General features: G+C 43.1%; 1 protein-coding gene across 1 annotated transcript in view; it reads right to left on the reverse strand.

Annotated features, from left to right (window-relative positions):
* The window catches only part of tbl1xr1a (TBL1X/Y related 1a), a 45,075-nt gene that overhangs the window by 13,964 nt on the left and 5,823 nt on the right, over positions 1-25,288 (reverse strand). The window contains exon 2 of the mRNA XM_085773823.1: positions 13,605-13,670. The gene's annotated coding sequence lies outside the window, so the exon portion shown is untranslated. The remainder of the gene's footprint in view (positions 1-13,604; positions 13,671-25,288) is intronic.

The raw sequence follows: 25,288 nt of genomic DNA on the forward strand, positions 1-25,288 counted from the left end.
TTTTCATACTGCCAAACTTTGCCTGGTATTTCTTTGTTAGGGAAGGTTGTTTTTTATAAATTAGATCCCTGTCTGTTCTGCAAAGACACAATCCCCCCTGAGTGTGGACAGCAGCTCCATAAAGATTGGTTGTTACAGTCAGTTTCCACAGCTTTTACAGTTGTTTAATTAACAACAGGTACGACAACAATGTTGTTGTTAAAATGAAAACAGAACTGGTCTCAACTGCACCTAGGCTACAACACTTTTGATGCGTTTACGATCCGTCATCTACATTCCCCACATGATCCTAACACTTGCTGGCTGTGTGCTGCTCTGTGCTACAACTGCTGCTCAGGTCGTGCTGTCAGCTGCGCTTGTTTATGATGACAAATGCATACATTATTTCCCCTCAGCAGTTCTTAAAGCCAGAAGACTGGACCCTGCACCCCGAGCGGCTCCACCTCCACCTGAATATACTGTAATGTGTTGTGATTCAACCTAGCTTTTGTCTGTTGCTTCATAATGATCGGGGTGCTACATCGGAGCTGATTCCAAATAGGGACCAGCTCACAGTCTGTTTCCCCTGAGAATAATCAGCCATGTAATGCCTGGAGCTCAGTGTCTCCCTGGAGAAGCAGAGGCTTTCTGTGCATTTAATGGCAACTAAGTGGCTGAAATACTGTCTCCTGGGGGGTGAGCAGTAGGTTACATTTCTTTTCTAGATTGTTACATCTTTTTTTATCATTTGGCACGGGAAAACTTTTAACATGATGTGTGGCTTTAGCATTGGAGGCAGGATATCAGTTACTAAAGATCAGGCTGTCAGGCCAATACATTTCACTGGCTTTACTGACCAATAGCATGATGGATTAATTGGTAGGTTTTCCCGACGGTGGTGGTATCACCCTCCACTTTGCACAGGTAATTACAAGAGAAGATGAGATGAGGTTAAACTTTAATGACAGCCCGAGGGGAAACTTGTTATTGCAAAGCAAATAGGACATAATTGTACAATACACATGACTGTGTGTGAAGTAAGAGAGGGTCAGTGTGTCTACTCCTGTGCTGTCTAATCACACTGCTGCTGCTGCAACAACAACAACAACAACAACAACAACAACAACAACAACAACAACAACAACAACAACAACAACAACAACAACAACAGCAGCAGCAGCATTCTCCACATTAAAGCCAGTGGCAGCAGACTCAGGGCCAGTTGCATCACCCCCACAGCAGAGTAAAGTGCCATGGCTGAGCTGGTTGGGGATCTGCTCATGACTCAGGAGATGGAAACAAGTCTGTAGCCAAGACAGCAGAAGAAGAAGTGATGTTGTTCTGTGGCATGTTGGCTCAGCGACATCTATCTGTGCCCTCCGTCTCTGCTGAGAGAGTTGTGTTTTCCACAGAGACAGACAGACAGACAGATGGACAAAATAATGCAAACCTCCTCAGATGAGAGTTTTCAGCTCAAAAGGAAAGTCAGAATCCCAATAGTGGCCTGACGCTGGCAGCACTTTGTCATATGGACAGGGCCTGTTACTAGTGCCCTGGCACTGCAGACATAATGTACTCCAAATTAGGCCTATTATTAAATCATAAGCAGCTGTCGACCGCTTTCACTTCCAATTTACAGCAGTTCCATACTGCAAACATTGCAGCTGCCTGCTAACTTTAAAAACCACACCCAGCACTTTGTGGTTAGCACGTGTTAATGACATTAATGTGTAACTGCCACTGTTGACAATGTCGCAACAGGACAAAACAACTGCCAGAGCAGTTGCTGGCTCAGATACTCACATCTTGATATCTCTAATCTCATCTCTGCCGGAAAGAATACACGTAATAAACATTTATGCACCACAAATCGGAGGTGATTGGCTGTGATGTCGCATCAGTCTTTTCCAAAGGTGAAATATCGGATACAAACTATAAAATGATGCACTACAATTTACTGTACAACAAGCAACAAGCATGAAAAGTTAATCCTGTTTGTTAATAACTTGTGTTCTTTGAAGAGTGAAAAACAACTCTGAAGCAACATTTACACCAAAGGACAGTCGAGCTGTAATCACCACAACTACAACTACACTACGCTTTCTCTAACTGATACTGAACGTGAGTTGAATGAGCTCATGGACCAAATCTAAGAAATTACATTTGTTGATGCTACACCAAATGTGGAATATGTTCACACTTTCATAAAAATAATTGTGGCCATTGTTACTAAGAAAGAAAACCACAATGTCTTTTTTTCTAACTCACACTCACTCTCTCTCTCTCCCCGCCAGTTAACCAGCTAACCTCCATCAAAACAATGAGTTTATACTGTAATTTGATGCAACCACACACAAACTATATAGACCAGAACTCCAGAGCCATGTTGTAAAGGAGGCCACATTTCCTGACATGCCATTGGCCAGACATTCCCCAAGTTAATTTCTCATCATGCATGTACATTTGGCGGCACAACATGCCACAACTTTTTTCCAAAACTGCCATTTTGCCACATTACAAAAGCAGCCTAATCAGTGACTACGACAGAAGATTAAGTCCTTACAGTAATCAGGCCAAGTGGTTTATTTGATTTTCTGTTCAACATGAGCTGCAATAACAAAAGTAAATGCATTTTACAACAAGAGGCAAACAACAGAAGAGAGCAGAGAGAATGAAAACACAACAATTGTCATGAGGATTTTACCAATACTGTTCATCTACGCTGTATTTTAACTGTACTCTGATATTAAAGCCATTTGGGCTGATGAAAAAACAAGGAGGCTTAAGACACACCCCCTGCCTACATTACATGAATAGATCTGTGGTGGAGCATGTGAACAGTGAACATGTCACAGTCACCGTACGTCTCTCCACTCTGGCAAAGAAGCCCGGAGATGATTGCACTGCACTTCTTCAATAAAAGCTAAATTAATTCATACAGAAGCAGAAGTCCTGGTTTCTAAACATCACAATGTGGCCCAGAACAGTCGAGGCTCTGCAACGGGCGATTAAAAGCAGCCAGAACATCACCGGCACTAAGCAACACTGATGTGGGTGAAGTGAGGTGCAGAGCCCAAAGGACACCGACCAAGAAATCACTGCCACACCCCCTGACTTCAGAGCAGTTTCCTTCCTCCGGCTGTGTGAGATTATTGAATTCATCCTCCACACTCCATCAACCTTGTGTTGCACAATGCTAATTATATTGAATGCTGAATCTTGTGCATTTAGGCTGTGAAGCAGAAGCATACAGGAATTTAACCGAACCAAACACAACAACAACAACAACGACAACTTCCCTGAATAATACATGTGCAAGAAAGGAGAGGGGGGGGGGGGGGGCGGGGGAGTGTGAGGTGAAGCCACAGATGTTGTGTTTGGTTGAAACGATAAACCTGCAGACTGTTGAGTCACGGATCATTCAGACCCCCAGTTAAAATCCCATCTGACAGCAGCAGCAGCGCCTGGGGAGGACACACACACACAAGGTTTGTAAACAGTGAGGTGCACTTCCCCCGGCCGCCATCCCACTGCAGTGGCGCTGTGGAGCCGCCAGCTGCAGCCTGGATCCTCCGTGTTGACAGTGTGGGAGAACAGTGGGGGGATGGGAGAGGAGAAGGGAATCTCTGTCTCTGCATTTCTTCCCTCCTCTCTCTCTCTCTCTCTCTCTCTCTCTTTCTTTCAAACACACACACACACACACACTGCTACCAGTGGCAAACTGGCCTACACAATAAATCTTAAATCACAGCATTGGGGGAGAGGGAGGTAGGACGAGGAAGAGAGACGCAGAGACAGTCAACACCAAAGGAAAATCGGGACATAACAATTTCAGTCATGCAGCATTTTGCTTGTTACATGTAAAGCAAGGAGGCAGGGTCTCTCCCCCACAATATGAAATCAATAGAAGTGTTAAAGGGATAGTTCACCCAAAATTTAAATTTCACTCATTATCTACTCACCCTCATGTCGTGAGAATTTTCAGAGTCCTCCGTTCCTTCTCTGAGTTACGGGGGGGTCCGTGCAGCTGTATTTGTCCATATAATGGTTGTCAATAGATACCAACTTTCTTCGTCCAAAAAGACACACCAAAAAACATCTAAATACCTCCATACTGCTCGTCTGTAATGCCCCTCTTGTATTGAAGCCCCGACATGAGAAATTGTTCAGAAAAAAAGTCTATATTTTAAGCTTGTTTGTAGCGGAAGCTCCCAGTGTCTCAGTTCACTGCTCTTCCTGTGTCACCGGCGGAACAATTTCTCATGTTGGGGCTTCAATACAAGAGGGACATTACATACGAGCAGTATGGAGGTAAAGTTGGTATCCATTGACAACCATTATATGGACAAATACTGCTGCACGGACCCCCCCGTAACTCAGAGAAGGAACGGAGGACTCTGAAAATTCTCACAGCTCTTAGTCGACATGAGGTTGAGTAGATAATGAGTGAAATTTGAATTTTGGGTGAACTATCCCTTTAAGTGAATGATAGTGTATTTGCTGTGGGTTATCAGCTGGCATACATAATTCATTAACTCAAACAGCCTAATGACATGTCCGATCAGAGCTTTTAGCTCAGACACAGAGGTGTGATAAGAATATTACTACAGCCTATCAATACGCTGTAATCTTTTCCCCCTGAGAAAATACGAGTGCTAACATGATGTATACATGGCCAAACTGGAGCTGAACTGAATGCAATGACATGTTCCAGGGTGGTGAATGAGTGGCAACACATTACTCTGCTGCACCACGGACAAGTCAGCTCTTCAATGAGCCGGGTGACATAATTACATATGAATAGTTAAACTGTGCACACCTGCTGCAGCTTACAGAACCACATAGACTCCAGGTGTTTACCTAACTCAGGCTATCCCATGATAAAAGTTTATCCACAAGAGCAACAGACTGTTAAAAGACTTTGAACACCGACTATGAAAAACCTTCCATGGATGTGAGCAGCGCACGTGCCAAGGTGGAAATGGTCAATAAAAGTTTCTTGGAATTTGAACCCTTTTTTCTAGAAAGAAGTGGATTGACTTCCAGCTTTCCTGCAGCAGTGGAAGTGAATGGATGTCAACAATTCCTGCAGGTTACCCGGAATTTATCGACGACTTGCAAACACGCTGTACAAAAGGCAGTGTTGGATCAGACGGTTGCGACGGCATCTGATGCAGTATTATGACAATACTGTGCTGCAGGGAGCAGTTCTGTGTACTGCTGTCAGAAAGGAGAGGCAAAAGACATGGAACAGAAGAAGACAGACTGGTTGGTCAAGATAATGACCCAAAACATAAAGAGCAAGAGAACCAGATGGTGGCTTCACATGATGGAGGACCAGCACAGTCTCCAGACTCAGCCGCGTGGAGCTGGTCTGGGGTGCAAAAGTGCAAAACGTTCCATCATAGAAAGAACGTCATGAGGGCGTTTGGCTGCTCACTGAGGATTAAATTTACATCGAAATTATATGATTTGTTTTTTTGATTTACTAAATGTATTAGTTGTATGCTTTTATGTTGGAACACTTACAATATCATCAGAAACATCAACATCTCAGTCCTTCCCTGCCTGCTGGGTGGCTGATGTTGACTAGCCAGCAATGTGCAGCAAAGACGGTGTCTTGTTGAAACAAACAGCAGAAGCAGATGAACTGATGGATAGTAGGGATGCAAACAATTAATCGACTATCGATTAATTGTCGATAAGAATTTAATCGATTAAATTAAATTACTTGCAATTAATCGTTCCTTTTCAATGGGAGTTTTACTGTGAAATGTAAACAAGCAAAGCCGACATAATGTAGCAGATCTCTGTGTAAACGTGTGCAGCGCTGCGCACTGCAGCACACAAGGGAGAGAGGGAGAGGAGGTGAAAAGAGACAACACTGTTACCTGTTGTAGCTATACGGGACTCAGGCTGTACCATCGCTAACACACAGACGACCGGTGAGTAACGAGTCAAAAAGCCGCCGACACGGAGCTGCCTGAGGAGTTGTAATGCAGCCTGAACGCAGCTCAAACCGACCCGGTGCCTCAGCACGGCGGACAAGCTTTGATAAACACACCGGATCCGCGCTGGTTTACAGTATCCTACCGTAGTTTAGCCGGTCGCTACCGGAGCTTAATTTAAAAAAAAAAAAAAGAAAAGAAAAAAAAAGCGCTCGTTGCGGTGCCGCGGAGAACAGCGCGTGTGTCCAAGCTGTGTTGGTTTATGTAACTTGAGGGGACAAATGAACCACATGTTTATTGTCATGCATTGCTGACCTGGGCATTGTTTCTCAATAAATTAGAAAACCCTTTCCTATCATTCCCCTTTTCCCTGCATGGTTGAAGGAGACTGGCTCGCATCCACGCTCCCACTCCCTCCTGCGCCGACATGTCACCTTAAGTCACATAAACCAGTACGGGTGTGTGGACACAATATTGTTGTCAGCGCGACAGCGCCTCATCACCGCTGGTGTTAAAAGGCTCCGTTCTTTCTGCAGTCAGGTTAAAGCGCACATCCGCTGTGTTGGTAAACAAATAATCCCTCTATATCAACGGAGGCAACCGTGCTTGAGAAGCTTGGGTTGGAGGTGGTGTGAGTGCGGGCCAGCGGGGGACAGGGGGGGGGGGGGGGATTCGGGCTTCAGCACGGTACGGAACAACTGGCCCGTGTGAGTGTGCCCTTATTTGTGGCCGCTGCAGCGCCACATGGGCTTTGCCTTTCAGCAATCAAGCGCTGTTTTCGTCTTTGTTAATAACAATAACAGCAGCTGTCGGCAGCTGAGATTGCTGTGCCGTCACCATAGAAACGCAAGACGCATTACGGCTCATTCGCAAAATACCTTTCAATGGAAACACCCGCAAATGGCAATTGCACTTTTTCGAAGTTTCAGAAATATCGCTTTTATTTTGCGAAAATCTGTAATGGAAACGCAGCTCTCTCACCTCATCTCATCTCATTATGATAGGACTTCAACCTCAGAGCTCTCTGTCCCAAATAACGTGCTACTTAAACATTTTCATTGTGCTGTGCTCTTAAAATAAATTAACAAATACTAGTGTAAAGTCCATAAGGAATTTTCTCCTTAAATTTAGGTTCTCAGGAAAATCGCCGCTTATCAATTAATCGATCATCGATCGATAAGGTCTATCAACTATCGATTAATGAATTACTCGATAATTTGCATCCCTAATGGATAGTGTTTTCTAGGTGGAACACATTTTTTTCAAAGTGGATGTCTCTGCTGGACCAGCGAGCCCGTCTTATTCTGCCATGACACTCGGCTCTAACATGTAGGAGGTGGCGTTATGTACTGTGATAAATCAGAGTGGCAATATTATCAGAAAACTGCACTGGAGAAAGATTTTTCATTTCATAGTGTGAAGTGTTTGGCAACACATTTGCACTTCGGAAAGGTGTACTGGCCATTATATCAATACCTCATTATTTAAAAAAAAAAAAAAAAAACCTCATACACTGACAACAGTATCAGCCCCCAGGCGTTGGTCAGGCTCTACTAGAATAACCAAAACCAGGGACCATTGATCAGCCGCTCAGGTGATTTTGCGTCTATGTGTCAATGTGATTATTGGATGGTTATTGGATCAGCTGTTGTTAATACTCAGCCTCTGCACCTGAGAAGCACCATGTGCTGTGCAGTCCCACACCTCAACATGCCACCGCAACTAAACAAACTGTGAGTCTGTGACAACAACACCAACCAAAAAATAATGGGTATTGGCTGTGGATTGGCCAATCTCAATTTTAGACCATCAGTATCAGCAGCAAAAACCATTATTGGGGCATTGCTAATAGAAATACTGTAAATGTTGATATGTTTTATGACAATGAATGCCCCATTGTTTCCCAACTCTGTGTTTTAAAAGATCGCTGTTGGTCACTGCCGTCAGTGTTTCCCATTAAATAAACATTATGGGTCTGCCATAGTCCCTCACGGGAAAAAAAACAAAACAACAATATGTTTTTTTTAACAGCGTTTCACCATCTCTCATCTCTGTCAGTCCGCCCCTCCTCCTGCACGCTCTCTTCCGCGCTGGTGCACACACACGTACATCCATGACGCACACAAACACGGGAGCATGGACAGGTCGCGCTGTAACAATAATAAAAGCTAAATGTGCTAAATCGCGCTAATGTCTTCAAATTAAACCACGATCACACACACCCCCGTGCACGTGCCATAGTCTTCTGAAAACCTGTGGGAAACAGAAACACTGGCTGTGATGTGTGAACTAAAATCACATGCTATTTGTGCAGCACAACCCATCTAAATTGCTATGTGAATGGTCATTTCTGTTTAAAACTGCATTAAGGCACTGGCTGTACTAACAAAAGAAGCTTTTGATTTTGCCATTTCACTTGAAACAGCCTGTGCACTGTATTGTGTTAACATCACAGACTGCATCAGACAAGCTTTTTAAAAAAGGTAGGAGCAGGCCATGAAATCTAGAAAAACTCACACCGCCACTCCAGCCTGCATCATGTGTGCTCCCGTCTCTCTCCGTCCATGATAATATCCACCATTTAGTTGCCATGTTCTTTGAAGCCTTTCCTGCATCGATACATAAAGGAGACCCAAGCTGTGATGGCTGCTGCTCTGATTCTCTGCTGCAGGTGGAGAGATGGGGCTTATTCCTATTTAAAGGCTCTGTCTGACACCTGGCTGTTTGGGTCTATTTTCAGAGGAGCTGAAAAAAAAAATCAAGGCGTGGGGGGATGGCGCATACCGATTTTTTATTGTCTCTCGCTTAAAAATGCACTCAACTCTCCCTAGTTAAAGGGACAACGAGGAGTTTTGGAAAAGCAAAGCGTTTTCACACTACATTTATGAGCCTCCGCGCGCACCGTATAATTATTAAAGAGTCTGCAAGACAGACTCATGTTTTCATTCATCAAGAATTAAAGTCAGAGGTCCGAAGACGATCACATACCGTCGTAGTTCCGACCATAAACGCCGATTCGGCTGCGTTATTCTCATGACTCGCCACAAAACCGAAAGTAAAGAAATGCTGGTCGGCTCGACCAGCATTTCCACCACCACTAATAATAACAAAATAACCATAGAGACAAAACGATATATTTATCAAAAATGGGCCCATTAACAAGTGTGGGTAGCGGAGATTCATCCACATTAACGTGAGACTTTTTTATAACCACATAGAAACTCCTTGTTGTCCCTTTAAAGTAATAGCTCATAATTGAAATTTCACTCATTATCTACTCACCCTCATGTCGACTAAGGGCTGGGAGAAGTTTCAGAGTTATCCGTGGCTTCTCTGAGTTACAGGGGGTCTCGGCGTAGCAGTGCATGTCAATATAACGGTTGCAAATGGATACCAACTGTGTTCGTAACAAAAAGACACACCAAAAAACATCCAGAGAGGTTTGCGCCAACGAGATTTGCGCCGGCGTCAGTGCGATTACGGACGCTGGTGCAAATAGATAATGAGTGCAATTTGAATTTTGGGTGAACTATTCTTTTAAAGACTACGTAAAAAAAAAAAAAAAATTCTCACTGACACAGTTGCCACAAGCAGCCAAAACTGGCTGTGAGAAAAGGCAGAGATGCTTCAATCTCAACCTGCACTTATCCATGGCTATGTGTAAAATGAGTCCTATCATGCAGCTGTTGAAGGATCAATGACAACAGTAATGAACCACAGTGTGTATGTGCCCCCCCACCCCCCACCCCCCACCCCCACCCCCAGGGTTACCGGTCTCTTGGAGTGACAGATTGCATTGGAAGGTCTGGCTCTGCTCACATGGCCTGTGTGAGGTCAGCGAGGCGGTGACAGATGGTAGCGCGCCGGCCTCGCCGGCTAGCCTCGCATGACGGAAACTTAAACCTGCTCGCAGCACCTGAATGCAGCAGGTCAGTCAATCAGCGGTGGTTATCTCACATTGAACTGCCAAGCCGGCGTGGATTAGACGACCTCATCCCAGAGAGTCCCAGTCACTTTGGGGAATCTCTTCAGAAGGTCAAGTGTGATGCAAATATCAGGAACGAGTCATGGTTTACATCACATGGCAGCGTTTCTGCCAATGTATTACAAAGCCATCAGCCTGCCAGGTCTACACATCTGGGGGTTCAAGGAGGCTCAACTGTCAACAGAGATGAAGGTTGGACAGATCTCAGGCTTGATTCTAATGTGACGGCGCTACACCAAGTACCATCCACTGCCATGCTGTTAAAATAACAACAGCTGTAGTCAGAGTCAGGCTAAGGAGCACCAGGGGGGAGTCCTGCCACAATCAGCACAACGTCATTGCACATGCACAGACATGCACTACAAAGTACAATACGAAAACAGATTGGAAATAAATTACAACAATCGCTGACTAAAAATTCTAAAGATGTTAATTAACTCATTGTTAATGAAGTCAGGAGAATGGGCTGACCTCTTAAATTAAACTCTTTCACAATACAGATTATTAGGTGTAAAATCATCAGAACATCAGTGTGATTTCTGATTAATCTTTGACTGCAAGGTCTCATGACACTGAAGACATGCTAATGAATCGATTATGTGCAGAGTTTGTACAGTCTCTACACTTTTATGATTGAAATCCCAGATTAAAGCCTTAGTATTCTGTTGTTTTGAGTTGGTTATAATGTAGTAAGCTGTTAATCCACATACCCTTACTTAAGAACTAGGCAACCGTCTATTTCCAGTAGCAAACCGCCGAGGCAACGCGGCAGACAAACAGGATGAGCCTATTTGTTGACAGCTGGGGCTAGGTGAGAGCAGGGCTGGAGCCTTGTGTTGGAACAAGAGATAAGGTGAACTTCAACCCAATGACCTGCCAATGACCATGTTACTTTCATACAGACCAGAAGAAATATGCTTGCTTTGAACACTCCTTGTTAAAAATATGTTTTATTATCTAGGGCTACCACTACTAACTATTTTTTCATCAATTAACCTATCAATCAATTAGTCAAGTATACTAATGGTGTAATTGTCCTTGCAGCATCGTTGCCATGTGGGTTTGTTTACAACAGAGCAGTGTGTAGTGAGAAGCCAGGAGGAGAGTAGAGGCAGCCCGCTATGGAGCGGAAACTGGCACCGGTAGTTTAGTAATCCACGGTAGTACCGTCGTGTAGAATTGCTGGTATAGTAGGAACCGTGACGATTTGGCACCGTGGGTATTGTTCAACTCTACACCTGGTGGATGCTGACTTTTACACCAGGATCTACTCCAGATCCTATGCACGTCTGATAAATGAGGGCCAGTGTGGATACTACGCAGTCTCACCAGATAGCAGATAACAGTGTGACCATAAATGATAAACAGGAAATATAGATGGTGGTAAATGGTGACTGGCCACAACAAATAAATCAATGCGAGGGAGGCGATATGCTGACGTAAAATATTGACGTAATTGCAGCAACCCAGCAACCCTACTATGAAGAATCTACCAAGTTTTCAAGCTCTTTGTACACAAAGGCTTTGGTGGGAGCAAACCTTTAGTGTTTTATTATTATCATATTTTCAACTTGGCCTAATTTTTAAAACTGCTGTTCACCATCTGTAACTGTACCTCCAAGAAATCCAGACTACTTCCTGCCCATTTAAGTGATACTTTTCATTTTTGCCTTTTCCCACAGACATAGGACATGATTATATAATCGCTTCTTGCCGTCTGTTTTTGCAATATCAACTGCCTGTGCAAGTGATATTGGAGGAAATAAGAAAAACTCAAATGAAATCATTGCATTCTTACTAAAGCCATTCATACATCATCGCAGTGGCATTTTTAATGGTAACCAGAGAAAGTTTCATTGCCAGATGTATGTTTCTGTACGTTTGCCAGAGATGTGGACAAATGAAAACAAAGCGGTAGAAAGCCCATCACCCAAACCTCATCCATATTGAACCATCACACTTTGTCTCTCTTCATTCCTCTTTTACACTGTGGGACTCGAAGGGTTTTGAACGTCATGGTTAACCAGGGACAAGGCCTGTGCAACTGGAGACACACTAGAGGAGAAGTGTCTGAAATATTTGTGGTGTATTTTGAGAGCGGGGCGCATTCTGGAGGAGACGTAACATACAAACTAATTTCAAGGCAAACTGCTGCTCTGAATCAATAGTGTGGCCTGAATCATTGTGAAACAAAGACTTCTTTCTTCTCGGGCAACAGCCTTGTGGGAGCAACACATTGTTCCACACAACTGCATCAATAAAAGTATAAAACACATCCTTAAAAAGCAGAAGCCGCGTTTTCGTAAGACCCTTAACGATTCATGCAAGATTTTCAAACCTTTCTCTAAAAAGCAGCAGTGGGAAAGCCGGGCCTCTGTGACGACACGCTGTCATCTGTGTCATTTTGGTCTCGCTCCTGAGGTCATGAAAAACATTTCACACTTGTGCAGCCATACAAGGACACAGTGTGTTGGTGAAAGGTTTCTGTGGGGCACAAACAAATTAGGTGTGTTGTTTACTTTAACGCCCAGTCGTATCTCAGCAACACGGAGTACGCACTCTCAGCACGAAACCAACACAATACTACACCGACACTTTCATTATAAGCCTCTCTGACATATCTGTTGATCTCAATTAAATTCACAGCCCATTACACATCAACATCACAAGAGAAAACCACTTCCTGTGCTACAAATAAAATGACGTGGTTTCTGGTGAGAACATGCATGAAGGCGTATAAGCTATTTATGTTATTAACACATAAATTGATGACTAAGTACTGCAGCAATGAAATATTATTAAACAAACGAGCAGAGCTGAGGGCTCTACAGGGAGGGAAACAAAGCCTTCCAATAGGCCTGACCTGACATTAGCACAGCTACTTGCTAAAACGGGTGACGGCAGTAGAGAAGCTGTCACAGCAAAGCTTCTTGGACCAGACCAGAGAACCAAATGAACAATGTCAGCAAGTCGGGCAGAATGTCCTTGGGTATTCCCGGCGTAAACAAACAAGAGCATCACCAAGGAGACTGATAGCTTCTGCGGGGTCCTATCCTGCATTTAACATCAACATTGTTGTGCTGGTGGGCAGAGTTCACAGGAAATCTGCTGGACTCTTAAACAGTACAAAACAGGAAGAGTGCGCTGTTCTTCCAATCGAGTACAAACTGAAGCTGCTGTCAAGTCGTCTGGCAATCACAGATGATTAGAAGCACAGAAATTAAACTCACTGTTCTCCTCTGTAAAAGAAGACACCAGGGAGGGAGAGGGACACAGAGGCAACAGTGTTTCTGGGAGAGTTGGGGCAGAATGTGGCGAGAGCTAAAGTTACAAATGTTATAATGTGATATGTTATTCCGGAAATTCTGTGAAAATCAAAGTAGAAATTGTGAAGTAGCAACTGCAAAGTAGGTTTTTACAAAAGTAAGAGGTGCATTTTTCCAAATAATTCTAAACAAAAAGGCCAACGTCAAGCAACAAGAACCAGCATTGCTAACAAACTAATGTCTTATACAAAAGCCATTATTGTGAAAGGACACAATATAAATCCAGGTTGACTTGAATTTTGAGAGTTGTGAATATTTCATGTTTTCAGGTCCAGGCTTAGAAAATAAACTCTGCACGACCTCTGATGTGATGAGACAGGTAGAGACATTTCCCAGCTAGATCTGATCTGGGGGTAGATCACTCACCACAGTAGTAAGTATGTATGCACCAGCAGTTTGTTCAGTCAGGGCCTTCTACCATGGGCTCAGCAGCTACAACAAAAAGAGATGGAAGACTCGGTTAGAGGACTTTGAATAAGGTTAGGTGAGACAATAGAAAACAGAAATACAATCCAAAACAGTATCTTGGAAAACAATTTGGAAATCAAACGTTACCCCAACACAAATCAGGTTTGACACAGTTTTTAAGCATCAATATAGGACTGTCAACCATCAAATCAACCGTTTCTAACAGATCTACATCGTGAGAACTGGAAGATTTATTCATGATGGCAAACAATCTGAATTATTGTGACGAGATGTGAAAAGCTTGCTGCAAGTTTCTTTTTTTGGTTTTATTGAAATATACTTTTTGATCTTTGATCTTTAGTGGTGCTATTGAGTTTCTTTTTATGAATGGGCCCTTGTGTCCACTGTAACTCCTCCCCCACTGGTATGTATGTACACAAGAGGTTAAACGACTCAGCGAGCAGGAAAATTAACTACCAGCTACTTCATCAATTTGATATTTACGTCTTTTCTTTTAAATCAAAATATCACAGTCTTGTCTTTAGGTTTAAGCTTTCTGGCTGATGGTTATGAAATCATGTGTGGTTTTTGTCAGTGTTAACATTTTTAACATCAAACAATTGAATTGATGGAGAAAATTGGCACAATAATCCAAATTTATCTGCAAAACATCAGCCTTAATGCGCAACACAACACACATTCCCATTACTACTCCACATATAGGCTACTGCTTATTTATTGACGTTTAGCTGTGACACACATGCAGCTTTTTGTATGATTGCTTTCGCTCAACACAGTAGCACACAGGGGACATTTAAAGCAGATTACAGTGCATTAGTAGGCAACTCCAAATTGCTAATGTAACTACGAACATTTTAACTCTCCACATGTTAAATAATCTCTAACTAATGCCAATTAATAAAAAAGCTCAGAGCGTCAGCCAACAGCACACGGGGACTGAATGGTCACAGCATGTGACTGAGGCCCATTCAGGAGTCTGAGCAGTGATTCACCTCCTCAGTCTGAGGACAGTGGAAAACAACAACACACCATTAGAGCATGTTCACTGCCTCTATTCCCAGTGGGCGGTCCTCAAAGAAGCAACACCTGGGTAGTGTAAAGTAATGCTCTGCAAAAGCTCTGCAATCAACACTCCTTTCCTGAAGCCTGTAACGTCCTGTGATCTATGACTGATAATGATAACTATGGCTTCAGACTGAGAAGCTGGATGGATTGCATAACAGCGACATGTCCACTGGAAATCACTGACCGTTTCCAATCCGTTTCTCCCTCCTCACTGCTTCCTTCCCTACTTTCTCTGACCTTGATTCCTCCTGTGCCTATTTCCCTTTAGTCACCCTTTCCCTGGACGGCTCCCATGTTTCCCTCCCTCTGCTCTCTGCTACCTCTGTCTGTAGTGTTGGTGAAGCTGTGGCAGAGGCTGCAGAGCAATGGGAGAGATAAAGTTACCACAAAGGAAGCAGGACCAGATGGGTGTGGCCAGAGAAACGCTGAAGTGTTGAAGGTTGCTGGGGTTTTGCTAGAGGATACATAGCGATGTTGCGTAACATCTGGGATTTTAATCTCTGCCTTTGTCCTTTACTCTTTAAATAGGGAATGAACAGCAATATGTTCTTGTATACAGCAGAATCCAGGGAAGTAGAGTGAGAGTCAGTGGATACATTTCAACAGAGGGTAATATTAACATTTTATCCCCTACCCCTCCTTCTGCTACTTAACAGGCCATTGCAGTTTGTTAGGAAGGCACAGTAGATGTGTAGATTTGTAGAAACCAAGAAGTCATATTTTTCCCCAGCAGCAATTTTACTAAGTGACGGGCATGGCAAAACAGCTTGGCCTGTATTTTACTTTGACTTGCTGTGATTAGAGAACTGGTACATCAGCCAGATTTGTTTTCTCTCAACACATCATTGAGGTATTGGCATTGGAACAGCTTCAACAAATCAGCACAAGTCAGCTTTTTAAGATAGTATCTTTATGAGGTGAGATAGGTGAGAGGAAAAAGCAACCATAGCTAAGGGTCACAATATACACACCATACACTACAATAGCAATAATGAAACATGCATCCTTAAAAAAATAGCAGCGTCAAGAAACTGCCACAAATACAGTAAAACATGTATTATCAGTCATAGCTACCAAATATTAACTAATTCAACCAACTTTCAGACATTAAACCCCATTCTGTTTACACAATTCTAGCATGTTTTTATATATCATTTTCAGTCTACAAAATGCTAAGGGGGTGTTCACTAGGGCTGCCCCCAAATAGTCGACCAAACACTTCAATTTCATTGGTCGATTGGTTGTAAAAAAAATAAAAATAAAAAACAAAAAACATTTGGAGCCGTGTCTTGTCAAATTTAAGTCAAAATCAATATGACCTAACTGAAAGGCTATAGGGCTTTTAATTTGAAGGGCCAGACACAGGAAGTCTAGTGTTCATGGTCTGGATTATAGACCATGAGAACCACTTGCTCACAGCTCATAAATGGCATGAACCTCCAACACACACAACAGACACCTCCAGAGGTGAATAGCCTCAGCCTTACTGTAACACATATACAGAGAGGTGTTGTATTGTTTTGGGTGTGAAAGCCTACACATACAGGTGTGTGAGTGGATGAAGGGAAAGTGTGTGTCTCTTATTTCTCAATATACACCACACCTTGACATCTATACCACATAACACCCAAACTGATTTAGTTTCATACATTTATTTTTACAATGCCCTACAGTGCTCTGTAATACAGAAGGAATACCTCTGATGGACACCCATAATGCGGTTTTGCTTCAGAAGCCAAATTGGGCTTCAACTAGTGGAAGATTAAAAAAAAAAGATTTTGGAGCTGATTTCCTGCTTCCACATTAGTCACACTGACCTCTGGCTGGCTATAAAAACAGTATAATATAATGGAGACATTTTCATCCTCAAGGACCTGAGTGTGCATATTCAGACATTATATTATATAGGTTGCAATACTCACTGGAAAACGGATGCGTGTTATGCTATAAAAAAACATACATTTTATATCTTTTTTTGTGTTATTGATTTTTTATAGTTGCCCTCAAAGAGAGCCGACCAGACACGGACGCTATTTATCTGATATAACAAACAGAAATAATGAAAAAACCAATACCCTTTTTTTGGGGATAAATCACCAGAGTAACAAACCGTGGCCGCTGTAGCCATTCAGATTACAATGTTTCCCATTCAGTGGTGTAGTATCCGGCCTCAATGTTGACACTGACTACCAAATACTGGTTTTATTTTTTATTTTTTTAGTTAACATTTGGGATGAGTAAAATGTAATTTCATTGTAAAACTGTGCACAGTGCAATGATTCCCTTAGGCCCCTCCATGCTGTACTCTGCTCTCTCTCTCTCCCTCTCTCTCTCTCACACACACACACACACACACACACACACACACACACACAAAATGGTCTGTCATAATTAGTCTGATGCCAGTGGGATTTTGTGGACAGTCAGAGCAGAGCTTGCCATGTATACTATGTTGGGTCTGGGCTCATCCAGTCAACAATCACACTTCACTGAGAGAACCTCCATCAGTGATGGTTGTGACTTGCATGTGATATTTTGCAACAATTGTTTTTGCATTAAAATCTCACATGTGCCCATTTGTCAAATTTGCACAACTTGCATAACAACCCTGTATTCCTTGTGTTTCACTAAAGCTAATGCTGTTAACAATCGTACCAGTCATAGCCCATCGTATCAACTCTCTTCTGCACAAATTGATTGAATTGTGTATACAGCAGCAACAACAACAACATCAACATCTCACTGAAAAATTCCTTCACTTTGAAATAAAACAAGTTATCAGCCCACATCTTAAATCCCTCCTCTCTCCAATAACAGTCACAGTAATCCATGTCAGACATGACCACAATCATAAAGCAAGCCACGACGCATAAAAATCACGGCTCCTCTACAAAGGAAGCTTAATGCCCACAGGCGAACGGCTCAACACCACCACATAAACACAGGTCAGATCAGAAGAACACGCTAACCTCACAAATCCACGATGAGATCAGTCTCCCTTTAATACTGGCCAATCCAAAGTCATGTGAGACCAGCTCAGCTCAAGTATGGACAGATTTAACCCCGAATCACAAATAAACACATCAACATCTAAAGCACCGCTGAGCCCAGGCTATCCTGATAATGATGGAATACAATAGATCACAGCACTGCAGGGATCCCATCACATTTAGGTGCAGTTAAATACACAAGCAGCACCTCAACAGAAAGGAGAGAGCCCGACTGGTAAACAGCTACATCCAAGTCAGAGGGAGAGAGACGCATATTTTTGTTTATACTGTAGTGCATAGTTTTTATTTTTTTTAGACTGCAGTAATGTTGAACGATGTGGAATTGCAGTGGAATGAACTGTTTCACAGGTACATGACAGACGTCGGCTGTATGAATTTCACACATCAAATGGAAAGAGAGCATGTGTTTGGATGTACCAAAGTCAAAAATGACAAGACGAGTGAATAAGCTGCAAATATGACCTAAACATGACATGGTGCTCCTTAGCAAGGCCCTGAAACCCAGCTATTCCAGTGGAGCTGTTTAGTTGTCAGCAGTTAAAGGGACAACGAGGAGTTTTGGAAAGCCAAGTGTGTTCATACTACATTTACCATGAGCCTCCGCGCGCACGGTGAAATTCTTGGACCGGCGCAAGATGGATGTCTTGCCAAGAATGTTTTCATTCATCAAGAATTAAAGTCGAAGGTTCGAAGACGGTGAGATACCGTCATAGTTCCGACCATAAACGGCGATTCGGCGGTGTTATTATCATGACCCACCGGGCAGCGTCCGCAAAACCGAAAGTAAGGAAACGCTGGTCGGCTCGTCCAGCATTTCCACCATTAATTAAAATAACAAAATAACGATAGAGACAAAACGATATATTTATCAAAAATGGAGCCATTAACAAGTGTGGGTAACGTAGATTCATCCACATTAACGTGAGACTTTTTTATAACCAAATACAAACTCCTTAATGTCCCTTTAAGGCTGTGGTTCCACTGACCGGATGTTCCCATGAAATAGAGGCCGTCAAACTAACCCATAGAATATGTTTTTAACCATCTAACAGAGTTAACAGTAATTAGCCAGCTACAGTGGGTTAAATCTACATGCCAGTCAAGTCATAATTTTGACCAGAAAAGGCCAAGATCAACAGCTGGAAATGAATCACCTGCTTTTTGTTTATGTTGGCTAGAAACTCAGAAGCAAAGGAACAGATGTATCAGGCGTCCAGAGATAACAGCAGGCCAGTTGTCACACTGTCAGGTTTCACTGGAGACTCTTCACTAATGTGAACACAGGGCTCCTTTGAGAAGCCCAGGGCACCCGAGGCAACAATTTTACATGACTGCTGCTTCTGACGTCAACTTGGACAAAGCTTGTGTTCAAACAATTGGCTGGGTACAGATTTCCTTTTCTACAACAAATTTGTTTTTTTTTCTCTGCAACATCGGTGGCTGTTCATTCAACTGCCGTGCACTAATGTTTTTGGTTGCTTTTTAATTTGAATCATCTGCTCCATCACCAATGCAATCAAAGTCTAAAAACAAAACTTAGGAACCAGCGTTTCCTAATTAATAAACGAGTCTGTGGCGGCCGCGACTCTCCCTCTTGCGCAAACACACACACACACTTACGGGCACATGGACATGTTGCGTTGTGACGGTAATAAACATATGCGCTAAATCGCAATAATGTGTTTATTTGGATATCGGCAGCAGCCCTAGTTCACATTAAGTAGATGTTTCATATCATTCAGTTCTGTCAATATCGGCTGTAGAGCTCAGGTCTGCCACTATCAAATAATCACCACACTATTAAGTTCACAGGCTGTCATATAAAAACATTAAGGAAAACTGTCATGCCACTTCATCTGCCAATGCACAGACAATATATATAGAGTAAAATTATTATTTTTGCTTGGATGAGCAAGAATACTAACTATACTTCCTAAGTATTACTTGGTTATTTATAGTTGATGATGATAAAATAGCCAAACATTTGTGCTTAATTGAGAATATATCAAACTTTAAAAATCACTACCATGTGTGAAACTGAATTGTAAATTTGTCTTTCATCATCTACCTTCCCACTGACCAGTACCATTCTCGGATTTAAGTCACACGGCACGTGCACAATTACACACTACTGATAAAATCAAATACATGTGGCCAAAAAAAAAAAAAAAGAAAGAAAGAGGATTAGCAAAGCAAAGAGCCAGTGTCAGTCAGCAGTCCACGCTACAGGACAAACTCTGGGTCCACAGTGCAGCTGCAGCGTGGCGTTGGCGGGTCAACCCTGTCCTGGAAGCTGAGGAATGCCCACTGTTGCTTTGTCTTTTCTTTCTGGCAACGCGGGGACACCAGCTGTATTAGGGCGTTCCCATCAGCCAATGAGCAAAGTGAGCATTCCTGTCAAAATGTACGACCAAATGTGATGCTTGTGGTTTAATCAGGGACACTTGTCAGAGAGGGCTCTGTTCCTCGGAGGGAGCTCTGTGCACAAATGACGGCTCTGCTGGGATAACCAGTCCACCTTTATTAAGCATACATCAACAGTAAATATCAGCTAGAAAAAGCACGTAATGGGGAACTGCAGCGGCAAACAGCAAATGCATGAGCGTATTTGTGCAGTAACTAAAGTGTCAGGTTATAACGATCACACTGCGTGAACTGCATAGAGAAGATGATGTGAGTCGTAATCTGATTGGCTGGTGATGAAGCATGAATAAAATAGAATAGCTGTAATGCAAGCATGGCCTGGGTGCTCTGCCTTAAGCTTCATAAAGGTGTGATTCACATAACATTTAAAGATGCTTTTTAGAAAAAAATAAGTAGAAAATGGAATGTCAGCGTTAAAAGAAAAAACTATGTTTACATGCACAACACTACACAGCACAGATCACAAAGTGTTCTACCTGGTATGTGCATTTCTTGGTGTGACTGGCCAACACAGTCTGTGGCCAGATGAAGCTGGACTGAACTGTGTTATAGGTTGAGCTCGGATCACATTTCTGCTCAGGACCCCCGCTGTGCCAGCACAGAGGTCTCACTGAAACTCATCATGAAGCTTCGTTTTCTTTGAAACGGCACCACTACACTGCTGGTCTAAATGCAACTATAGTGTCAAAACTCTAGTCTGACCTAATGTTAAAAACCAATGAAAAAAATTTAGCAACCCTCAATCAATCAGTGTGGTAGACTTCCATTAATAAACAATTTAAAATATTTCCTGCTTGAGCTGATAGGTCATCACCATGTTGGATCAGTGCTTACAGTTAAGTGAGACATAAATCTAGTCTGGGTAAGTCTATCAGAACCTGTGTTCAGTCTAATATGTTCAAATGGAATAAGATGATCTATCTCATACAGTTAGCTTAGCTGTGAACTGGTACTTTCCCAGAGACTGGAACACAAGCTACAATGTACAAATAATCACCTCAGCCTCTCTGCAGCAGAGGAAGCTGAGGCTGCAGGCCTGTAAAACTCTGAGGCTGCAGGGTGGAGAGGGGGAGGGTGGCTGAGCACAGACGCATTCTTTACAATGAAGAACTTGACCCCTGGGGTTACCACACACACCATGTGACCGCTGTCAATTCTGTGTGTGTTTTGTTTGTTTATGTCCTAGTGGGTTGTGGTGGCAGAAATTAAGGTCACCGTGGACAGAAATTGTATTTTGAGAGGTAAGAACTGGTTTTAGTGGAAGGGGTGAGGGACATGTTTGCATTTTTGAGAACCAAATACACTGCAATTCATTTAATATAAGGTAATAGCTCATGCATACCTTCATCAACCTGTAAGCATTTTTTGTGATGTGAAACTTTCTTTCAGAGCTGGGGGCTCAACATTAACATTTGCCCACAGTAAGTAACCTCTGTGTTCTGGCAAGTTAAGTGTGACACAAGAAGTACAAGTACAAGTAGGCTACAAGCAACTAAATACAAAATAAACTGCCTCCCTTAAACCCAGAAACTGAGCTTTGTACGACTGAATGTTGTTATGGCTTTTTTTTTCCAGGAGACTGTTGGAGACAAAATCAAACATGCGTACATACAAAAAAAGGGCATATGCCAAATCCGACGCAAGGATCAGCATTTATAAATCTGAACGTGAGCGTATTGCGTATACGCAAAAATCTCTGACCAGGTATAAGCACATTTGAAGCAGCGTACATGCAGGACAGAGTATGGATGTGTTGGATTATTATTAATAGATCATACTGATGCAGCTATGTAGTAGGGCTGCAACGAGTAGCATATTTTACTATCCGAATGTTCGGGGTCACTATTTGAGTAGTACTCGAGTATTCGTTTGTCGGAACGCGGAGCGACGAGCGGCATGTGGGGGGAGAGCGGAGCAACGGAAGAGAGCCGTCCTGATCACTTACAATTAAGAGTAATTATAACACACTTTTTATTTGAATAAAACAGCTGAAACAGTTGTCCTTACAGTGTGATATTTTTCCTCATAGATATCCTCAAATCACTCGCAATTAAAGGGACATTGTGTAAGTTCTCCTGTTATCTATTCACGAAAATCAATTATGTCGTTAAAAAGTACGTTTTTCATTCATCAGTAATCAACAAAGTGAAGTGTTCCTTTCAGCTCTGAATGAGCCGTTCATATCATTCATATCTACATGGTAAGCTCGGTGCTGGCTGCCATGTGGTGCCGCCATGTTTTTACGTTCAGTGGCAGCGTGACGGTAGGAAACCACGGAAACTCAGCGGAGACACCAGAGCTGTCGGCTCAGGTCGAGGTGGCGTCTGTGAAAAGTCACCGCGGTAACGCAGTGAGGACTGTGAGGACTGCACCTCGAAAAACGGCCGTTGGTAACAAACCAGATGTCATTTTAGTCACAGAAGTCCAGAGAAAGCCGGTAAAACGTGGGTCAGGTCAACAATACGACATCGCCATGACAACATATTGTCACGTGTATTGTTTTGCCTCGTGCTGACGGACCACTTGTTTACATAGAGGCTTGTTTATGCCGTTACGTGCAGCGGCTGTTGTCCGTCTGCCATCTAACCGATTTCACGTGAATGCAGCATGAAAAATACGACTGAGTTGCTTGTGATCTACAACCGGGAGTAATTCTTACACAATATACCTTTAAAAGAGCAAAAAGAGGAAAAAAAAGAAGAAAAAAAAGCAAGTGACAACAGTGCGCTCCAGCACCCAAGCTGTGAGCGGGGGGGTGAAATGGCACTCGGATGCCGCCCAAGCCGAGCGAGTACTTCACTCCACTTTTTGAGCAACAGAGGTGAAGTAAAAACAACATGTAGCCTGACAGTATACAGTGAGCCAGGTCAGATGCTTATCAGTCAGCTGTTAAAACGGAAACTTTGATTTGTCAACGATAGACCTATTATTGTTAGAGCAGTACACATCACTGAGACGCCAGAGAAGTTTCCTCCAGGTTCAGTTCAGGTTCAATTCCGCAAACCTTTGTGGGGAAACCCATGCAAGTATCAGAGAAACATGACAGACAGCAAATTCACACCCAGGCCCATTCATTCATACCAGGGCTGTTCCAGTTGAAGAAAATCCAGATTTTCTTCAACTGAGGATCGAAAAAAGAGAGCTAGACGACGCGGCCGTAGCTGACGTGGTATGACCACCCCGCCATGGAGAAAGACCTGAACCGAGCAGAGCTGGAACTGTAGTGGAAAAGGGCCGTTTTTGGCAACGAAATCCTGGCTGGCCTTAGCAAACGCAGACATGTTTGTTTACAGTGTGTGGGAAGAGCGCGTTGGGAGGAGGGAGGCACAAGTCACTGCGGTTACCCAGCGCAGCCCAGATACATGAGCGGGGGCTGTACCGTAATTACCCTAGTCACGTTTTTAACATCATCCTAACTAATCGCGTTTACGATTTAAAACAGATTCATCGAACAGGCCTACTTCATACATCTAATCTTTCCTTAAAGCTACAGTTGTTAAGTCGACGGAACACACACACACACACGAAGCAGCCTTAGCACGCGCACAGAAGGCGTAGGCGTACTGTATCCATAGCAACCGGAGACTCCATAACAATCTCACGTCTCTCCCACCATTCACACACGGGCAAAGTTAGCTAACTCGAACAACAACAGTATTCTTCTAACTCGTTTTCACTGTGTTGTCCACGGTGGCATGGGCAGTTTTACATGTTGTGGAAGCACAACCATGTGGAACCATTCAGAACTAAATGCAGACATTAAGGGTGTTTTCACACATGTTTAGTGCGCACCCTAGTGTGCGCACCCTAGTGCGCACCAAATGTTAAAATGATACATTGTTTCATTTTTCAGTTAGTGCGGTTGCTTTCACACCTGCTTTTTGTCACTCGGGACCAAACTTGGAGAACGTCATGTCTCCATGGCTACTGGTTGAAATCTGGAAGCTCTGATTGATAAAACTTTCATGATGGAGACTCAAAGGGCCGGTTGTTAGTAGCTCTGGTCATTTATTTCTATATTGTTTGCATGTATAACTCTGTTTGGTACTTCCAGCTGGTTTCCGGTTGCGTTCACCCAGCTCGGTCCCGTTAGTTCCCGGTTAAACGTTAAACACGGCGGACCTCTGCTGCTCGGTAACCAGCTGCTCCACGGACACAAGGGAGGGACGCCGACCTGTCCGGTGTCTGAGCGGACTCGGCGGACACGCACCGACCGGCTGCTGCTGCTGCTGCTTCGTTTGTGGGGACAGAGCTGCGTAGGACCGGAGCACCGGGCGGTCTCCCCGCTGCGTTAACCCGTTGTCAATGACTACGGGAGCCCTTTTAGCTCAAACTTGTTGAGTTCGCCTGGCAGTTGGGTCGCACCAGAGTGCGGTTGCTTTCACACATCAACTAGTGCGCACCAGAGTTCGGCTGGAGCCGAACCGAGACCACCTCCTCAGGCCGCACTAGTTTTGGTGCGCATTAGAGTGCGATGTGCTTTCACACCAACCCAAACTGGACAAAAATTTAGTGCGATCTAAATTTAGTGCGCACTAACACTGCAGGTGTGAAAACACCCGAAGATGAGCTGATGTATTATAATATCATCTCTGATCAGACAGATTTAGATTTAACTTTGAGGTTGCACAAGGTGGTCTTACTGTCCAGCATTAGATTAGGCTACATACAGCGGGGAAAAGAAGTATTGAGCCTGTCAACATTTTTCTCAGTAAATCTATTTCGAATTGGGCCATTGACATGAAATTTTCACCAGATGTCAATAACAACCCAAGTAATCCACACAAACAAAGAAATTAAAACATATATGTCAATAAATTAAGCTATGTGTAATTAAGTGCAATGGCACAGGGAATAGGCTAAGTATTGAGCATATGAAAATGAGGTGAAAAAAGCCATGGAAAGCCAAGAGAGCAGCTGAAATCTGTCAGTATTTTAAAAGGAGCCCTGTCCCCTATCAGTGCAAATTAATATCAGCTGGTTGAGTCCTAATTGATGACCTATAAAAGGTTTCTCATTACCAAGGTGTCACACAAGAAGTATCGAATAATGAGTTAAAGCAAAGAGCTCTCTCAAGACATTGGTCACAGATGTTCTAATAGGATAAATTTTGGGGGCTTT

This window comes from Trachurus japonicus, chromosome 4 (genome assembly GCF_045865225.1).
Source record: "Trachurus japonicus isolate A0001 chromosome 4, Traja_1.0".
In the NCBI taxonomy this organism is placed as follows: domain Eukaryota; kingdom Metazoa; phylum Chordata; class Actinopteri; order Carangiformes; family Carangidae; genus Trachurus; species Trachurus japonicus.